Below are 18,542 nucleotides of genomic sequence, written 5' to 3'. Positions count from 1 at the left end.
CCATGAAACAAGCCAAAGAATAGGGTCACAGCGGATCATATATAATTAATGGAAAAGAAAGCAAAAGACAAAAAGGGACACATATGATCAGCCTCTGTAGTATCAACATAACCAACAAGCTACCTCAAAGAAACAAAAAATTCCACAAGTAATATTCGCCTGCCTAATAATTATATATATATACACACACACACACAGACACATATATATAATCTGAATTTTTATTTGTAATAATTAAATTAAAACCAGTCTCTAAATAGTTTTATATATTAAAGAAATGTAAGATCTAGTTAACTAAGAAATTAACCTAAACAATAATTGCTTTTGAACTTATTAATTTCGGACATTCTTCTTCATAATTTATTCTTTAACATATTTTAATTTCCTTCCATTTTGATCTTTGTTTCTCTTGATTTTTTTATTTTGATTTTTTTTATCTCCTTTTGTCTCATATTCCAAGAAAATGTATATATGTAAGTCAACTTGTTTCTTACTTGAACAAATTTTTTTTGAAATTTTCTTTCTTTCTTCACATATGGAACCATTCATGTCCTATTGGTTTAACAGATTTTTCTTCATTTTCACCATTCTCTTCTTCTTCTTCTTCTTCTTCTTCTTCTTCTTCACCTCCAATCATTAATATCAACTTCACAAAATAATTCCATGATCAATACACCGCGATATCAGAGTTTCGGGTTCTAAACAGAAGAAGTTTGAGTCAATGTCCTGATTCAGACCCTTACCTTCAAATCAATGTTAGCTCAAACTCTGATCTTTCCGATGATCAATATGTCACGGTCACTGTTGCCGGAGTTTTGCTTCCTTCTGAGACTGATTGGGTTGCCATGATCTCACCTTCTTATTCTGAGTAAGAAGTACCACACACACAGTACATATTTTGCAGTGCAGTTGAATATATATATATATATATATATATATATATATATATATATATATATATATGTATGTATATATCACTTATATGCATGCGTTTATTTATTTAATTTTTTTTTTCCCGTTAAACATGCAGTGTCACATCTTTTCCATTTAGTGGAATTTTCTATGAGCAGACTGGTGATAGATACTTCCTCTTCTTTGCCATTACCCTGTTAAGGTAAGCAGTAAGCACAGTATTGTAAGAAAACCAAAAAATACTGTATATTTAGTACTCATATATAAATAAATAAATAAATATATATATATATATATATATCTAATCGTGCATGCAACTATTCATTAACTAATGGATTCACATGAACTATGTTCATAAGAAAATAGTAACTACTTGTGTACATGCAAAACAAACATCATGTCGTTTTATAAAACTGAAAATTAAATACTGAAAATTTTAAAAATTAAATTTTAAAGTGGTATATATATATATATATATTATATTGATATTTTTTTGAATTTTTAGCATTAAACATTCAATGATAAATGATGTCTCTGCCACTTAAAATTTTATTTATTTCGATTGCCATTTCTAGTGACATTAAAATTGAATAATCAAACGTACTTAATTGAATAAATACTAAATCTATTTAGAATTAAGCGCTAAATTGAATTATCAAATTCCTGCCATGCATTTTTTATTTATGTTTAATTGGAAGTTTAAGCAAGTTGTATTACATGAACAAAATTTACATTGGGTTCAGCCTGCGCTGAAAATGGGCTTAGGTCCAACAAAACATAGTCAAAACATTCAGAAAACAGCCCATTAATGTGTATGTATATATACACACACACACATATATAGTAGGAGCAAGATTCTAATGCCCACCAGAATTGGAATGAAAACTTAGACATCAGTAGTCTAGCGCTAAGCCATATAAAGTGGGGGCGGGAGTGTAAATCCAAGTCACACATAATAGGAATGGGAGCAAGACCGTGTACGGAGCGTGAGAGTGACACCCATTTAAAAGAATTGTATGACTTAAGTTTATGTTATTCTAGACTAAAAATATGTTGTTCTTCTGTTTATGGGCTTTGTGCTGAGTTTTTTTTTTTGGCTTTCCCACTGTTTATGGTTTGGGCTTTGTTTGAAGCCCGAAACCATTTGTACATTCTTCTCTTTGTCATGGAAATGGTCCACTTCATGCCTAATATGAAGAAAATCACTTAATCATTACCCCTTTAAATGCTTTGAGAATGCAATCTGGGTTGGTTTCGACCTCCAACAAAAACGTTGAAAATTTTGAAGTCTTCTTGTAGGCTTGTAGCATTGAAAAATGCAAAAAAGAGATCCTAAATGATTGAATTAGGTCATGTAGGCCCACAAAGGAATTGAATTCGGACCAAATTAGAACTGATCCAATCAAAATTCGATCCGACAACCCGGCATATTATTTATGCTTGAATCCATATTTAGTTTTTTGTTAATGGGATATTCAATCCGATAACCTGATCCAAAAAAAGATACATTTTTTTGAAAAAATAATAATAATAATAATAATAATAATAATTGTTAAAAGAGATTAGCAAAAAATGGCAAGGAAAAAAAGAGAGAAGTCGGAGATGAAAAATAAAATGTAAAAAGAAAAAAGGAAAAAAGAGTAGAAAATAAGGTATTTGACTTTTTATTAAAGAAAATAAAATGTAAAAAGAAAAAAGGAAAAAAGAGTAGAAAATAAGTTATTTGACTTTTTATTAAAGAAAAAAATACCGTAAAGAGAGAGAGAGAGAGCGAAGAAGAATAAAAAAAATGTTTTTATAATATATATCCGTTCCAAAATAAAATGAGTTACGGTTTCCTAAACATGACACTTATTTTGGGGGAAGGGAGTATATATTATTGTATTAGACAATATATTTACATGATATTATATTTATATTATATGGGATCGGATTAGTATTAGATCTAATCGATCATAATCCATATTCAATTGTTTAGCTAATAGATTATCTGATTTGAATTGCTAACAGATTATCGACTTGAATGTTTCAATCTATAGACTCTGATTCGGATCATTAATAGGTCTAATGTCACAACTAGAGATGGCAAAACACCTTGTCTCATCAACTAACATTCTAACTCGTTCCGTTTAGAACGGTTTTGCAGTAATTAAATAATTTTGAAATGAATTAACGGTTTTGGATGAAAATGGGTCCCTAGCCCCGTTGCCATCACTAATCACACGTCTTTAATGGAATAAATATTTGTTGTGCCTAGGTAAAGATAAACGGGTCGTGTTGTGCATGAACGTGATGTGCCCCGTGCACGTGGGCACATTGATTCACTGCTCCCTTTAATGGGATCAAGCTCTCAACAACTGTTAGTATTGTCATTTATTTATTTGATATAGAAATTCTAACTTATGTACATATAATTTCTCTAAATTTGCAGGCACAGTATGTAAGCAATGATAAAGACTATCTCAGTCGTAAGAAGAAGAATGCAAGAAATACAGAAAGGGTGTTTGTATGGTGACCACTTGCAGCGGTTCGTTGAAATTTCATGTTATTAACATCAGAACTGATATTGAATTTGTGCTTTTCGCCGGTGGTTTGGGACACCTTGCATTTTAAGAAGATCAAACCCCAATAATTTTGCTAATCCCAAGAAGCCCTTGTACGGACATCTCTCAAGCATAGATTCAACTGGAACATCAGTAAGAAATTAACAACTTTTATTGTTTAAAAGTCTTTCTTGTTAGATTATATTGTGTATTATACTTTAGGGTTAGGTTAGCATATGACCTCTCCTATATGAACCTTGCGCATACAATATATGTTTTCTCATATTCTAACACCGATTAGTTTCAAGACATATTACCAAGTGCCCACTAGTGTTTTGGATCATAAAGTACATACCCGAATCCTCTCTGATTTCTTGTTGTTCTATGCCGTTGGTGAATTTTACCTACTCAACGGTAAATTCACAAATATATAAATAGGTGAAATATTATCATTATAGTTTAAAATTTATAGTTAAAAGTGGTGAATTACTTTCAACTTTTAAATTTTAGACTATAATGATAAAATTTCACCTATTTGTTTAGCTTATTTGGGAAATTTAATAATTATAATAGTGAAATCTACCGTTGAGTTGGTAAAATTAACTAACAACAGAAAACTTCGTTACAGGAGAAAGAAAAATTTGATTCTAAGTATAATTAATATATATATATATATATTATTATGAAGTATGATGTCACCATAAGCTTGTAAATTTATTCGAGATATTATACATGCGCAAATTTTGTGTATAAATTAGTTCATGGTTTATGTGTTAGTCAACGGCCAATTGGGTTTCGATCAAACGGATTTTAACCCTTCTTTTCAATCTGGATCATCAGATTGAATTCAAATCAAAATCTTATCAGTCGGTCGACCATGTTAGTAAAATGAATTAAGAAAATATTATTAAACGAGTAACAATATTTATGATGATTGCAGATGAGATTGACTTGGGTCAGTGGGGATAAGGAGCCTCAACAAGTTCAATATGGAGACAACATGTGCAGTGAGTGCCTCATCTTATTTATTCCCTAACTAATTGATTCTTTCAATTTTTTTTTTTGCTTCTCTTTTGTCCTAAATCTATGTTCCATATTTGAAACTACAAATTCCTAAAATAGAACCTCACAAGGTAATTAAAAACCACTGTATTTTTTTTTATAGGATTTTAAATCCTAATTTTCATTTTATAGGATTACAAGCTCTATCAATGAATAGACCACAATATTTTTATTCATTGATAGGACTTGATAATTCTATAAAATAAAAAGTTAGACTTCTTTGTAATCATTCACGCCTCTAAGCCTTGAAATCCTTAAGGCATTTCTCTCCTTAACCCTTAATTTTCTTTTGAGTAATGCTACAAGGCCCCCGATGAGTTTTTTGTGCGACTCCAATAGATAGCGTCCAACAACGATTCTTAGTCAGTAATAGATAAATAAGATAGACTCTCTCATTTTAGAGTGTTTTATCTTCCCCCCATAGTCTCTTTTGTATTTTTGTCTATCTACACACTATGTGATCCTTAATGATAGAAACATTAATTCAAGACAATACTAAAACAGAATATTGAAAATAAAAAGTAAAATTAGATTTCTTACATTTTGTTTGGTTTTTGAAAACTGATAGGTTCTGCTTTACCAAGTCCAGCCAAGGATTTTGGGTGGCATGATCCCGGTTACATTCATTCAGCAGTGATGACGGCACTTCAGCCTTCAACCACATTCTTCTCAAACCATTTCCTCATTTTTTTTTTTAAACACCATTTCCTCTTTTTGCTTAAACAATCTTAATTAAAATGATAATAATAATAAATTAAATAAAATAAAACAGAAGGGTGTTGAAATTATTGCTCTACTTTTAAGCCTTTGGTGCGGAAGAGGATTAGGCCTTTTTGGTTCAGTTTTTTGAAAAATTGAGAATCAGATAACGGTAAAAAATTCTATTTGGTTGCATAAAAACTATTTCCCGAAAACTCAGTTCAAAAAAGGGTTGTTTCAGAGATAATTGTCTTTTATAGTTTTTTGAAAATAGTTTTTTATTTTTTGAGTTCTTGGAAACTACTTTTAAAAAACTGAACCAAACAAGCCCTAATTTTTCCTTGTAATCAGAAGAGAGCATAACATTCTTGTTTTATTTACTTGTCAAGAGCCTTTCTTAGTTTCCAGAAAATATTTTTAAGTGACCTTATGTTTATTTGAATTTCAGTGATTCAGCTGGTTGGAGTAATCGAACACAGTTCCAAACTCCACCTTCTGGGGATCAGATGAGCTCAAATTTCTTGCATTTGGCGACATGGGCAAGGCGCCTCGTGATGCTTCTGCTGAACACTATATTCAGGTATTATGCTGAATTCAGGACTATAACAAACATGACTATAGATATAATTTCACTTGACCTCCATCATTTTTATGTTGGGCATGCACAAATAGCTGATCATTATTTCTGGAAACAAAATTTCAACTACTTGATCAAATGAATAAAAATGGCAATCTACTTTGATCATGAAAAAGAGTATGAATAAAATGAGATTTGTATGTAATGCATTGACAAGGTTTCAGTTCTTGTCACATATATAGCCAGGATCTCTCTTAGTGATTAAATCCATGGTCAACGAAGTAGCATCAGGCGTTGTGGACTCCATCTTCCAAATCGGTGACATAAGCTATGCCACGGGATTTCTGGTAGAGTGGGATTTCTTCCTTCACCTCATTAGCCCAGTTGCTTCTCATCTTTCTTACATGACAGCCATTGGAAACCATGAGAGGTATATTTTTTCACCATATTTTTCCATAATATGTGACCAATAAACACATGAACCAACAGTTTCTTACTAAAACAATTATAGTTTCATTGTGTTCTGATTGTCCACTGTTAATGCCACTCAAATAAGTTCATGCTTGCACAATGTTGTAGCACAGACTTGGCCATATGGAGCAGATTGTGTCATTATATGCAAATATTTGATAAATTAATGCCATCAAATTCATCAATCTATGAAAGTAAGCGAAGCAATAAACGTTCACAAGGAATAAGGGTTACCTTGATCCACAAGAAAAAAGAGAATTCGTAGAAGAATGTAATAATATATTGATAAATGATGTGCTTTGCAATACATGTACTTATAAATAAGAAATCCTAACAACATAAAAAATCCTTAAAAACGCAAAGAAACTTGCAATATAAGGAAACTGTTCAAAAACAAACTTTTTCTGAAAATTTTATAAAAATAAGAAAAGAAATCTAATTACTAAAAACTGCTAAATACCAAAAGGAAAGTAATTCGAATCCGTTTAGTCCTCTAACGAAAATCTTGAAATATTCAAAATTTGAAAAATGCAATTCCTAAACGATTGAATTCGGCCAAAAGGTGTCATACCTTAGCAGCTATGCAGCTGATTTTTGAGAGTTAGGCCATTTCTGGTCAAATTGGGATCTTTCCGGGTCAAAAACGGATTTGTTACAAAAAAACACTGGCTAGTCCGCCCATTTGACCTTTTGACGGTTCAAACAGGTTCCAAAATCTTCAACAATCTGTTCTGCATCATTATGGCTATATGTATATCTCTTCTTAAGACTCTAGATGAACATCGTTTTTGATAATTTTGAAATTTAGCACTGATAACAACTGGTGTATTCATAGACATGTATGCATTTGAGAAAAAAAATATAAAACATTTATAATACAACAAGTTCAAGTGAAATTAATTGATTGATGTGAATGAAATTCTTAGGGATTACATAGAGTCAGGATCAGTTTACATAACTCCAGACTCGGGTGGAGAATGTGGAGTTCCTTATGACGCCTATTTTCCAATGCCAATCCCAGCAAAGGACAAGCCATGGTATTCTATTGAACAAGGAAGTGTTCATTTCACAGTAATTTCAACAGAGCATGACTGGTCACAAAATTCAAAACAGGTAATATTCATTAAGCATTATCTACCATAATTTTAATATGCTACGGTTAATTTTCATATATTTTTCTCAAGTAAGAGACATAAATACTATATTACCTTACATGCATCTATGTGTGTGTGTGTATGTAAATATATTTTTCTTTCTTTCCTTCTTAACAGTATGAATGGATGAACAAGGACATGGCTTCGGTTGATCAATCAAGAACTCCTTGGATAATTTTTGCAGGGTAAATTTAAATTTATGTAGACTTAACTAATTGGGAGATAATACCACTTCATGAATATGCACAAGAAAAAATTAATCTGATATATATTTATTCCAAATAATCATTCAGTGGACCAGATCCACCGCTTTAAGTTTGGAATAAATATAATCTGATATATTTTTTCCAAACAATCTGGGCAAAGTGAGAAAAACACCCCTAATGTTTAAATTTTTAACAAATCTCACCCCTAAGGTATTTTTATAAGTGTGTTAAGTTTAAAAAAGTGATCAAAGAAAGGTTTAAGGTCACTGTTTGGTTGCAAATTTAGTACACATGACATTTTTAAGATATAAAATTCCAAAATTACCTTTTTCATTTACAATAATGCCCTTATATATAAGAAGAAGAAGAAAAAAAAGGGGACATTTTAGTCATGTCACATTCAATTATTTTTATCCTTTTTTATTCAGTTATAAATGTTAGAAATTAAACTTGATTATAATTTTTAATATCTTTGAAGGTCATGGGTGTTTTTTATTTGGTGTTTAATTTTATGTTTATGTGAGTCTTTATTGAAGTTAGTTGGAGCCATGAGAGTTACAAACTAGTAATGGTCATGTTAGTGAGTTAGTGGGAGTTATGCCTACTAAATGTTATGTTAGTGGGGTGTTAATTTTCATTTACATGTATGTTTTTTGAAGCCTATATAAACTCATGTATTTTACTCATTTTCAATCAAGTGAAATAAAATTGTTTTTCTCCATTTTATTCTCTTCCAAATAGTATAGTGTTGTGTGTGTAACTTGACTACTATTTCTAACAAAGTAGTATTAGAGCTAGTTGTGAGTGAGAGAATAAATGGCAAACAATTCGGTTTTATTTCAAATGCCTCTATTCACCAAAGATAACTATGAAAATTAGTGTATCTATATGAAGGCAATTATGGGAGCACAAGATGTGTGGGAAGTTGTATCCAAAGATTATGATAAGCCAGAAGATGAGGTAACTTTGTCTTAATCCAAAAAAGATATTTTACAAGAATTGAGAAAGAAGGACCAAAAAGTGGTGATGACCATCCATCAATGTTTGGATGATGGAATACTACAAAGAGTTGCTAGTGCAGAAAATGCAAAGCAACTATGGGAGATTCTTCAAAATTCCTTCCAAGGAGTTGATAAAGTGAAAAAGGTTCGCTTCCAAACGTTACGGGGTGAATTTGAGGCATTGCATATGAAGGAATCTGAATCAATTTCAGATTATTTTTTGAGGATCATGGCTATTGTAAATCAACTAAGGAGATATAGCGAAACCACCATGACTGATACAAGGGTGGTTGAAAAGATCCTTCGGTCGTTGGATTCCAAATTCAACTACATTGTTGTAGCCACTGAAGAGTCAAAGGATTTAGATTCCATAACTGTTGATCAACTCATGGGTTCGTTGTAAGCTCATGAAGAAAAGGCGGTGAAGAAACAAAAAGCTTTGGAGCAAGTGCTACAAACAAAGTTTTCGTTGAACGAAAGAGAAGCAAAACATGGAGGAAATCAAAGGGGCCGAGGATGTGGAAATGCACGTAACCGAGGAAGAGGAAGAGGCTGTGGAAGAGGAGAAAAAAGCGGTCATCACACAACTAACAATGAAGAAAAAATTCATGACTCCCAACAAATAAGAGGTCGTGGTAGAGGAAAATACTTAAGGTCATATGGAAGGAGGTATGATAAGTCTCAAATTCAATGCTACAATTGTCAAAAGTATGGTCATTATTCTTCGGAATGTAGAAATGTTGTTGAAGAAAAGGCTAATTATGTTGATGAAGAAGTGGAGCCTACTTTGTTGCTGGCATACAAAGGTGAAAGGAGTGAAGAAGATGTGTGGTATCTTGACACCAGTGCTAGCAACCATATGTGTGGTAGCAAAGAGAAGTTCATTGATATTGATGAATTAATAAATGGCAAGGTGACATTTGGAGACTCATCACAAATTCCGGTAAGAGGGAAAGGTAAAATATTGATTTGTTTGAGGAATGGGCATCATCAATTTATCTCTAATGTTTATTGTATGCCTAATATGAAGAATAATATATTGAGTTTGGGACAACTTTTAGAAAAAGGCTACAATATTTCCATGAAGGATTGTTGTCTTTCGATAAAAGAACCATTGTGTAATTTTATTGCTAAGGTTTCAATGACAAAGAACCGGATGTTTTTGCTAAATATTCAAGCTAACGAGGCTAAATGTTTGAAGGCTTGTTTTAATGATTTAACTTGGCTTTGGCACTTAAGACTTGGCCACTTGAATTTTGGAGGATTAGAGTTGTTGGCCAAAAAGAAGACGGTGAAGGGATTGCCTTTTATTAGCAATCCAAATCAATTATGTGAAGGATGTCTTGTGGGAAAGCAATCAAGGAAAAGTTTTCCTAAAAAAGCTACCACAAGAGCTACGGTGCCACTACAACTTATCCACTCGGATGTTTGTGGTCTAATTTCTCCATCATCATTTGGTAAGAATAATTATTTTTTACTATTCATTGATGATTTTAGCCGAAAAAAATGGATGTATTTTCTTAAACAAAAATTAAAGGTGTATGGAATTTTTAAGAAATTTAAGGCACTTGTTGAAAAACAAAGTGGCTATGATGTAAACGCTCTCTGATCTGATAGAGGTGGTGAATTCACATCAAATAATTTTAAAAATTTTTGTGAAGAAAATAGAATTCACCATCCTTTAACGGTTCCGAGATCTCCCCAACAAAATGGAGTTACAGAAAGGAAGAATAGAACCATTCTCAATATGGCTTGAAGCATGTTGAAAAGCAAGGAAATGCCTAAAGAATTTTAGGCTGAAGCCATTGATTGTGCGGTGTACTTGTCTAACCGGTGTCCTACTAGAAGTGTGTAAAACAAAACACCACAAGAAACATGAAGCGGAAGAAAGCCAAGTGTCTCTTGTTTGCGGGTTTTTAGGAGCATTGTCCATGTGCACGTGCCAGATGAAAGGAGGACCGAGTTAGACAGCAAAAGTGAAAAAAATGGTGTTCATTAGCTATGATGCAAGTTCCAAAGGTTATAAGTTGTACAATCCAAGTAATGGGAAGATTGTCATTAGTAGAGATGTTGAATTCGAAGAGGAAGCTACATGGGATTGGAACACTCCAAATGAAGATTATAATATTTTTTCAATTTCAGATGAGGAGCAAGAAAATGAAAGCATGGAGCAGCCTATTTCTCCACCAACATCACCTCCATCACCATTGATTCATGATCAATCAACTCCATCATCATCAAGCTCAAGTGACACACCACCACTTCTCATGAGGAGTCTTTAAGACATATATGACGAAACGGATTAAGTAACGGAAAGGTCAGGTGATCTAACACTTTTTTGTCTCTTTGCAGATTGTGAACCAATAGGATTTGAAGAGGCGACACAAGACAAAAAATGGAGAAATGCTATGGATGAAGAAATTAAATCCATAGAGAAGAATGACACATGGGAGCTTGCTACACTTCCAAAAGCGCAAAAGACAATTAGTGTCAAATGGGTGTATAAAGTAAAGAAGAATGCAAATGGTGAAGTTGAAAAATATAAAGCAAGATTGGTCGCCAAGGGGTACAACCAAAAGCCCAGAATTGACTATGATGAGGTATTTGCACCTGTAGCTCATTTGGAAACAATTAGATTGTTAATTTCTTTGGTAGCCCAAAATAATTGGAGAATCCACCAAATGGATGTGAAATCGACTTTCTTAAATAGGTTTTTGAAGAAGAGGTGTATGTGCAACAACTCATGGGCTATGTTGTAAAAGGGTGAGAAAACAAAGTCTTGAAATTGAACAAGGCTTTGTATGGCTTGAAGTAAGCACCAAGGGCGTGGAATAAGTGGATTAACAAATATTTTGAAGATAACAATTTTTTAAAGTGCCCATGTGAACATGCCCTTTACACCAAAGTAAGTGAGAACGGAGATATATTTTTTGTTTGCTTGTACATGGATGATTTAATCTTCACAGGTAGCAATCCAAAAATGTTTGAAGATTTCAAGAATGTTATGGCTCGAGAGTTCGAGATGATGGACATTGGCATCATGGCTTATTATCTTGGCATTGAGGCCAAGCAAATGAAGGATGGAATTTTCATTCACCAAGAAGGCTATGCTAAGGAAATTCGCAAGAAATTCAAGATGGAAGATTATAAATTGATGAACACGCCCATGGAAGTTGGAATTAAATTGTTAAGAGATGAAGATGGAGAGACGGTGGATTCAACACTTTTCAAAAGTCTTGTTGGAAGCTTGAGATACTTAACATGCACAAGGCCGGACTTATTATTTGTGGTTGGGCTTGTTAGTAGGTTTATGGAAAGACCCACCATAACTCATTTCAAGGTGGCTAAGAGGATTCTTCGTTACATCAAAGTTACCCTTGATTTTGGGTTATTATATTCATTTTCTAATGATTTCAATCTTGTGGGTTATTGTGATAGCGATTGGGCCGGAGATTTGGATGATAGAAAAAGTACTTCTAGCTATTGTTTTTTCATGGGAAATACAGCTTTTACATAGTGTTCAAAGAAGCAACCCATTCTCACCCTCTCAATTTGTGAAGCAGAATATGTTGCAGCCACTTCATGTGTTTGTTAAGTAATTAGGTTGAGGAATTTGTTGAAGAAATTACACATGCTACAAGAAGAGTCAACGGAGATTTTTGTGGACAACAAATCAACAATTGCTTTGGCAAACAATCTGGCATTTTATGAACAAAACAAGCATATTGATACAAGATTTCATTTCATTAAAGAATGCATAACTAAGAACGAAGTAGAGCTCAAGTTCATCAAGTCACAAGATCAAATTGAAAATATTTTCACAAGCCCCTCAAGTTTGCAGAATTTCACAAGTTAAGGAGTTTGCTTGGAGTTAAAAAAAAAAAATCAAGTTTACAAGAGGAGGGGGGGGGGGTGTTAGAAATTAAACTTGATTATAATTTTTAATATCTTTGAAGGTCATAAGTGTTTTTTATTTGGTGTTTAATTTTATATTTATGTGAGTTTTTATTGGAGTTAGTGGGAGGCATGAGAGTTACCACTAGTAATAGTTATGTTAGTGGGTTAGTGGGAGTTATGCCTACTAAATGTTATGTTAATGGGTGTTAATTTTCATTTACATATATGTTTTTTAAAGCCTATAAAAATCCATGTATTTTACTCATTTTCAATTAAGTGAAATAAAAATGTTTTCCTCCATTTTTATTCTCTTCCAAATAGTATAGGGTTGTGTGTGTAACTTGGCCACTATTTCCAATAATAAAGGGATACTTTAGACTTTTAGCATTCAGATCCTTGTTACTCAAAATTTGAAAGTTAGGAATTTTTCAGAACGTATAAAGGGTCATTATGCACTTTATATGCATTCCATAGAGTGTTTTTTGCTCCCGACCCAACAATCTATGTGACGACCCTGATTTTTCAAGCCAGTGCGTCCTGTGATGAATTGAAGATTGACACGATAACGGATCCAAATGTGGAAGCAAAAACAGAAAACATGACCCTGGAGATGCAATGCATCTCTAAGAAGCTAAAGTAACCTTCCACGAGGCCACGGATCTCAACGAGAATAATGCAGAAATGAATGATCAGAAAAAAAAAAACTGAACAGGCCCCCAAGGGCAAAATGGTCATTTCAAAAAATATAAAATTGGGTGCTATCAGGCACACCACTGGAAAGACAGCAAAAAATTAATCAAGTTAAACTCAAGAATCACTTGATTCGGAGTTCAGATGAAGAAGATATGAAAACCAAAGTTTCATAAAATCAAACTTTTGGGTTTTGAAATCAGTGCGGCAAGGGTACTTTACAAGGGGTAAAATGGTCTTTTTTGACAAAAATAGATGCAATTGAGTATATGATTAGATAGATAAGGAAAAATTAATAAATCTAGACTCAAGAATCACTTGATTCGGAGTCCGGATAAAGAAGATATGAAACGTCAAAGTTTCAAAAAAATCAACTTTTGGGTTTAAAATCAGTGCGGCAAGGGTACTTTACAAGGGGTAAAATGGTCTTTTAAATAGAATTGGATGCAACTATGTATACCGTTGGATAGATAAGCAAAAATTAATAAACTTAGACTCAAAAATCACTTGATTTGGAGTTGGGACGAAGAAGATATGAAATGTCAAAGTTTCAAAAAAAACAAATCTAACTTTCCGGGTTAAAAATCTGGGCAGGAATAGTGTTTTGACAGCAAGCACCATTTGATTTTTTCCCCAGAACTGAGGCTAAAAACGGACCCTTAAACGAATTTTTCTGAAAAAACACGAAGAAGAAAACCCCCTTAAAATCACGTTTTGTACCCAGCTACATGGAAGGAAACAAAAAAAACAAGTTGTAAAATCCCTAAAATGCCCCCTAGATCAGCATAGGTCAAGAGAGTCCAAAAAGCTACTACATAGTTTTTTTCAAAATCTGTCCACAACTGAGAGCAAAAACGGGCTATCAAACGAATTTTTCTGGAAAAACACAAAAATGAAACCCCTCCTAAAATCAAGTTTTCTACTCGGAAACATTGGAGAAAATGAAAAAAGCACACTGTAAAATGCCCAAAATGCCCCTAGATCAGTAAGGGGTCAAAAACTCAGAAAATGCAACTTTTCACCAAGTATGCATTTGGCCCTAAATGATTTCTAGGTTGAAACGAATGTGTACGCAAGTGTAAATAGTGATTCCAAGTGCGCGGGAATAGTCCGCGGCTCCCGAGAAGGCCCGACTCAAAATCTGACCCTCCAACGGCCAAAAATGATAAAAATGAACTTGGAATCGAAATTTTGAAAATTAAAAATATAAAATGGTATCAAATTACTATTTGGCCCGTGACCACACTTCATACATGATTAAATGGAACCTACAAAATTGTTTTAGCTCATTTCCCACCACCCATGCAAATGTAGTAAGGCTAAAGCGTACAATTTTTTCATTTTTTCCTTAACATCACATAAATGTAAAAGTACCTAGAATGCAAATAAAAGTCACTTGGCCCATGGACTCATTACATACATGTCAAATATATATCACAAGGTACACTTATGTGTACATTACATATTTAGAACAAACAAATCATGTTTTGACATATAGAGAAAAAAAAAAAAAAAAACAAGGCATTTCATGCTAACAAGTGTAAGAAAATGCTACAACTATACTTTCAAGTATCCAAAAGTGTTCAAGGATGTGGTGCATTCTAAAATAAGGTTTCTTTACCTGAAAAATAACCCAACAACTAGGGTGAGTAAACAAGTTACTCGTAGGAAATGGATATGCGTATAAGCTAAAGTTTTACAAGTTTTGCAATTTAGTATAAACTAATCCATGTGGTACATGCCACCTAACGTTTATGTTTCAAATGTGTCTAAGGATCTTCCTAGGCTACATTAGAATATTTAAATCACAATTAACAACATTAATGCAATTTAACTCAAATTGGAACTTCCAATACAATGCAATAAAGTATAAATTCTCGAAGTAAATAACTTAGAATTTAAATGCGAAATCAACAAGTGGCGGAAAGACAAAGGACATATGGTCTCAATGACCAAACAAGTGATCTCGGGTTACTAGCCCGCAAGGAACTACCTAGTGCGCACTATATGTTGTTGAGGGAACTCTGATCCCCCGTACTAAAGATGTACCTTGGCCTTAACATATTACAATGAACATACAAGCTTTCCAAAAATCATCAAGTTGTGCAACAAGTATATCACATATACACAATGCACATTGTCAGTTACCATGCACAACCAAGTCATGGAATACACACAAGATATGCTCTAGGCCTTCAAGCTACAATGGCATATTAAATGTCATATAAGTATAATGTGTATACAACAAGTTAAATCATAACTTCTACTCATGGAATACCATCTTGTAATCATACACCAAGTTCCAAAATATAAATTAAACAAGAATATAACATCAATACTTAATTACCTCAACGGAAGCATACAAATGGAATTTAATTAAATTAAATAATTAAAGTTTCAAGATTACAAAGCAACTCCAAAAGTTCTAAATATAATATATGTCAAAGGTCATAGCAAAGCCTAATTTAATTTCAAGTTACAATCCAATTCTACCTTAGTTACAACAAGGTAAATTAAGATCAATGTCAACAAAATAATTAAATAAATTTCTAAAAACTCATTCAAATATTCTCTATTAAATATAGATGAAAGAATTTGCCAAGATAATCAACAATATCTAGTTAGAAACTTAAACAAGTCATTGGAGCAATTAAATAAAAATAATTAAATTAAAATGATCAAATCTCTAGATTTTAAAACTACTCCAATTAACTTCATATTAAGGCAAGTTATAGATCAAGTCATGGCCTTCAAGAATATCATGTCCTAACTTAATTTTATGCAAGGTACAACAACCTATTAATTTAAAAATTAAGTTAAAGACATGTAAACAATTTATAGTAGACCACAAAACAATTAAAACACCTAAGCATAAATACCTCACAAGAGGATTGTCCCTCTTGAAACCAAAGCAAACAAAGGAATTTTACAATCTCCTTCAAGGGTTATATAGAGGAAGGTGAGGCAAGTATTTTGTGTTCCAAGCTTTCGAGTTTAAGGTGAGTGGAAGGAGATCAAAACCAAGGTTTTAAGCCTAGGTTAATGGTTTCCTTCAATGGTGGCTAAGGTTTTATGTGAGGAAGATGATGACATAAAAATCATGTAAAATGAGATATTAACCCCCTTTGGTGTAATCCTTCACTCACTTCGTCAAAGCAAGTCAATTACACATAGTCTTGCACCATGCCTACACATACACACAAAAGCTAGACTTTAATTTGGAGCATACACTTGTCATTGTCATTAATTCAATGGCACATTCTAGGCTTAATCTAAAGCCTACACTTGTCAACAATCCAAGCCAACAAGTGCTCCAATGCTAGGCCAACAAATGGGTAAATCTCCACCCTCCACATGTCATCATCGAAGGCTTCCAAGTGTTAACCAATGAGATGCTTACAAGTGCCCCAATGAGAGCGTGACACTTGTCACACTTTCCAGTAATTAAAAAAGGTCATTTTTGAAAATATCTACCAAAATAAATTACAAAAAAGGTCCCTAAAAAGAAAAATAATTATTTTTCATAATTACAAAAACCCTCAAAAATAAATAATGTTTCCAAAAAAACTATGCATCCATGCCTATTACGTAAAAGTAAATATTTAAACATGTTTTTTTAGAAAAGTAAAAATACACAAAGCATAGAATTTAAATATTATGGATGCATGCAAAGCTGGGAAAAAAATCCGAGCTTAAAAAGTGAGGTTACGCCTAGAAAACCGAACTCAGGAAAAAGACGAAAACGAAAAAAAAAGAAAAGAAAATTGCCAAAAATGAAAAAGGGAGTAAATGACCGGGTTATTACAATCTGATACTCGAAACATGTTTTATTAGCTTACATGTTGTGTGACTAGACCAAAATTTGTAAATTGCAGACACAGACCCATATATTCATCATATAAGTTAATTAGCAATATTATAATTCCAAATGTTGATGAGAGATTTGTGGAAGCTGTGGAGCCATTACTGTACGATATATTTTATAATTGGCTAATTTCGTTGTCAAAACAAGTCCGATCGAGTTGTAATTTTTCAGTTCAAAATTTCAAATATTGAAGATCGGATGCAAATTTGAAGAAGTTCAAGTGTTCATGAGTTGCTACACTCCGAGATGATGAAAACAATGCTTTAGGAAGGTATGTGAATGAGTGAGAAATCTTTGAGAGTTTTAGAAGGTTGAAGGAAACAGAGAATACCCTTCTGTCTAGCGGGAACCGGTAGGAGAACCCTTGAACCAGTTGTAAACATTGGTTCACAACAGGTTTGTTCACTGCCAACCTTGAACCAGTACTACAGTTAGGAACCGGTAGCCAAAATGCGTCGGAAAGGTTCTGACCTTCTTGAACCGGTACCAAGATTGGGAACCGGTACCAAGAGTCCTGGCAGCATTAGAACTTTCAGTTTCTTCTTCTGTTTGTTTCCTTTTTAATTGATCGGTCGATAAACGTCTACCAAAATTAATCAACCCTTGCAATAGCACAAATTATTGTAAAATAGGGCCATCATAGTGGTAAGTTGAACCACAAGGACTGTAACGACCTGGTCATTTGCCTTCCTTTCCTTTTTTCTAAAATTTTACAAATGAATTTCTTTCGTTTAATTTTCTTTTCTGATGTGACGACCCTGGTTTTTAGGCCAGCGTGTCCTGTGATGAACCGAAGGTTGACCCGATAACGGATCCGAATGCGGAAGTGAAAATAGAAAACAAGACTCTAAAAAGTCAAAGTGACCTTCTGTGAGGTCGTTGAACTCAATAAGAACCAATGCGGGAATGAATGATCAGAAAAAGACCGAACAGGTCCCCAAGGGCAAAATGGTCATTTCTGAACATATAAAATCGGGTTCTACTGAGTATACCACTAGAAAGATAACAAAAATTTAATCAAATTAGACCCAAGAATCACTTGATTCGGAGTCCGGATGAAGAAGATATGAAACTCCAAAATTTCATAAAAATCACATTTTTGGGTTTGAAATCAATGCAGCAAGGGTACTTCGCAAGGGGTAAAAAGGTCTTTTCAGACAAAATTGGATGCAACTGAGCATACCGTTAGATAGACCAGGAAAAATTAATGAATCTAGACTCAAGAATCACTTGATTCGGAGTCCGGACGAAGAAGATATGAAACGTCAAAGTTTCATAAAAACCAACTTTTGGGTTTAAAATCAGTGCGGCAAGGGTACTTTAGAAGGGGTAAAATGGGCTTTTTATATATAATTTGATGCAACCGTGCATACTGTTATATAGCCTAGCAAAAACTAATAAACTTAACTCAAAAATCACTTGATTTGGAGTCCGAATGATGAAGATAGGAAGCCTCAAAGTTTCA

General features: G+C 33.3%; 1 pseudogene; it reads left to right on the top strand.

Annotated features, from left to right (window-relative positions):
• The first annotated feature begins 668 nt into the window (after window positions 1–668).
• On the top strand, window positions 669–17,344 carry LOC132301776 (probable inactive purple acid phosphatase 27; annotated as a pseudogene).
• The last annotated feature ends 1,198 nt before the right edge of the window (window positions 17,345–18,542 follow it).

Source organism: Cornus florida, unplaced genomic scaffold, assembly GCF_030987335.1.
Source record: "Cornus florida cultivar Cherokee Brave unplaced genomic scaffold, ASM3098733v1 CherokeeBrave_3.0.0_Hap2_Chr03, whole genome shotgun sequence".
NCBI lineage: Eukaryota > Viridiplantae > Streptophyta > Magnoliopsida > Cornales > Cornaceae > Cornus > Cornus florida.
The sequence above is the reverse complement of the archived record's forward strand: the minus strand, read 5'-3'. Positions and strand labels throughout refer to the sequence as shown.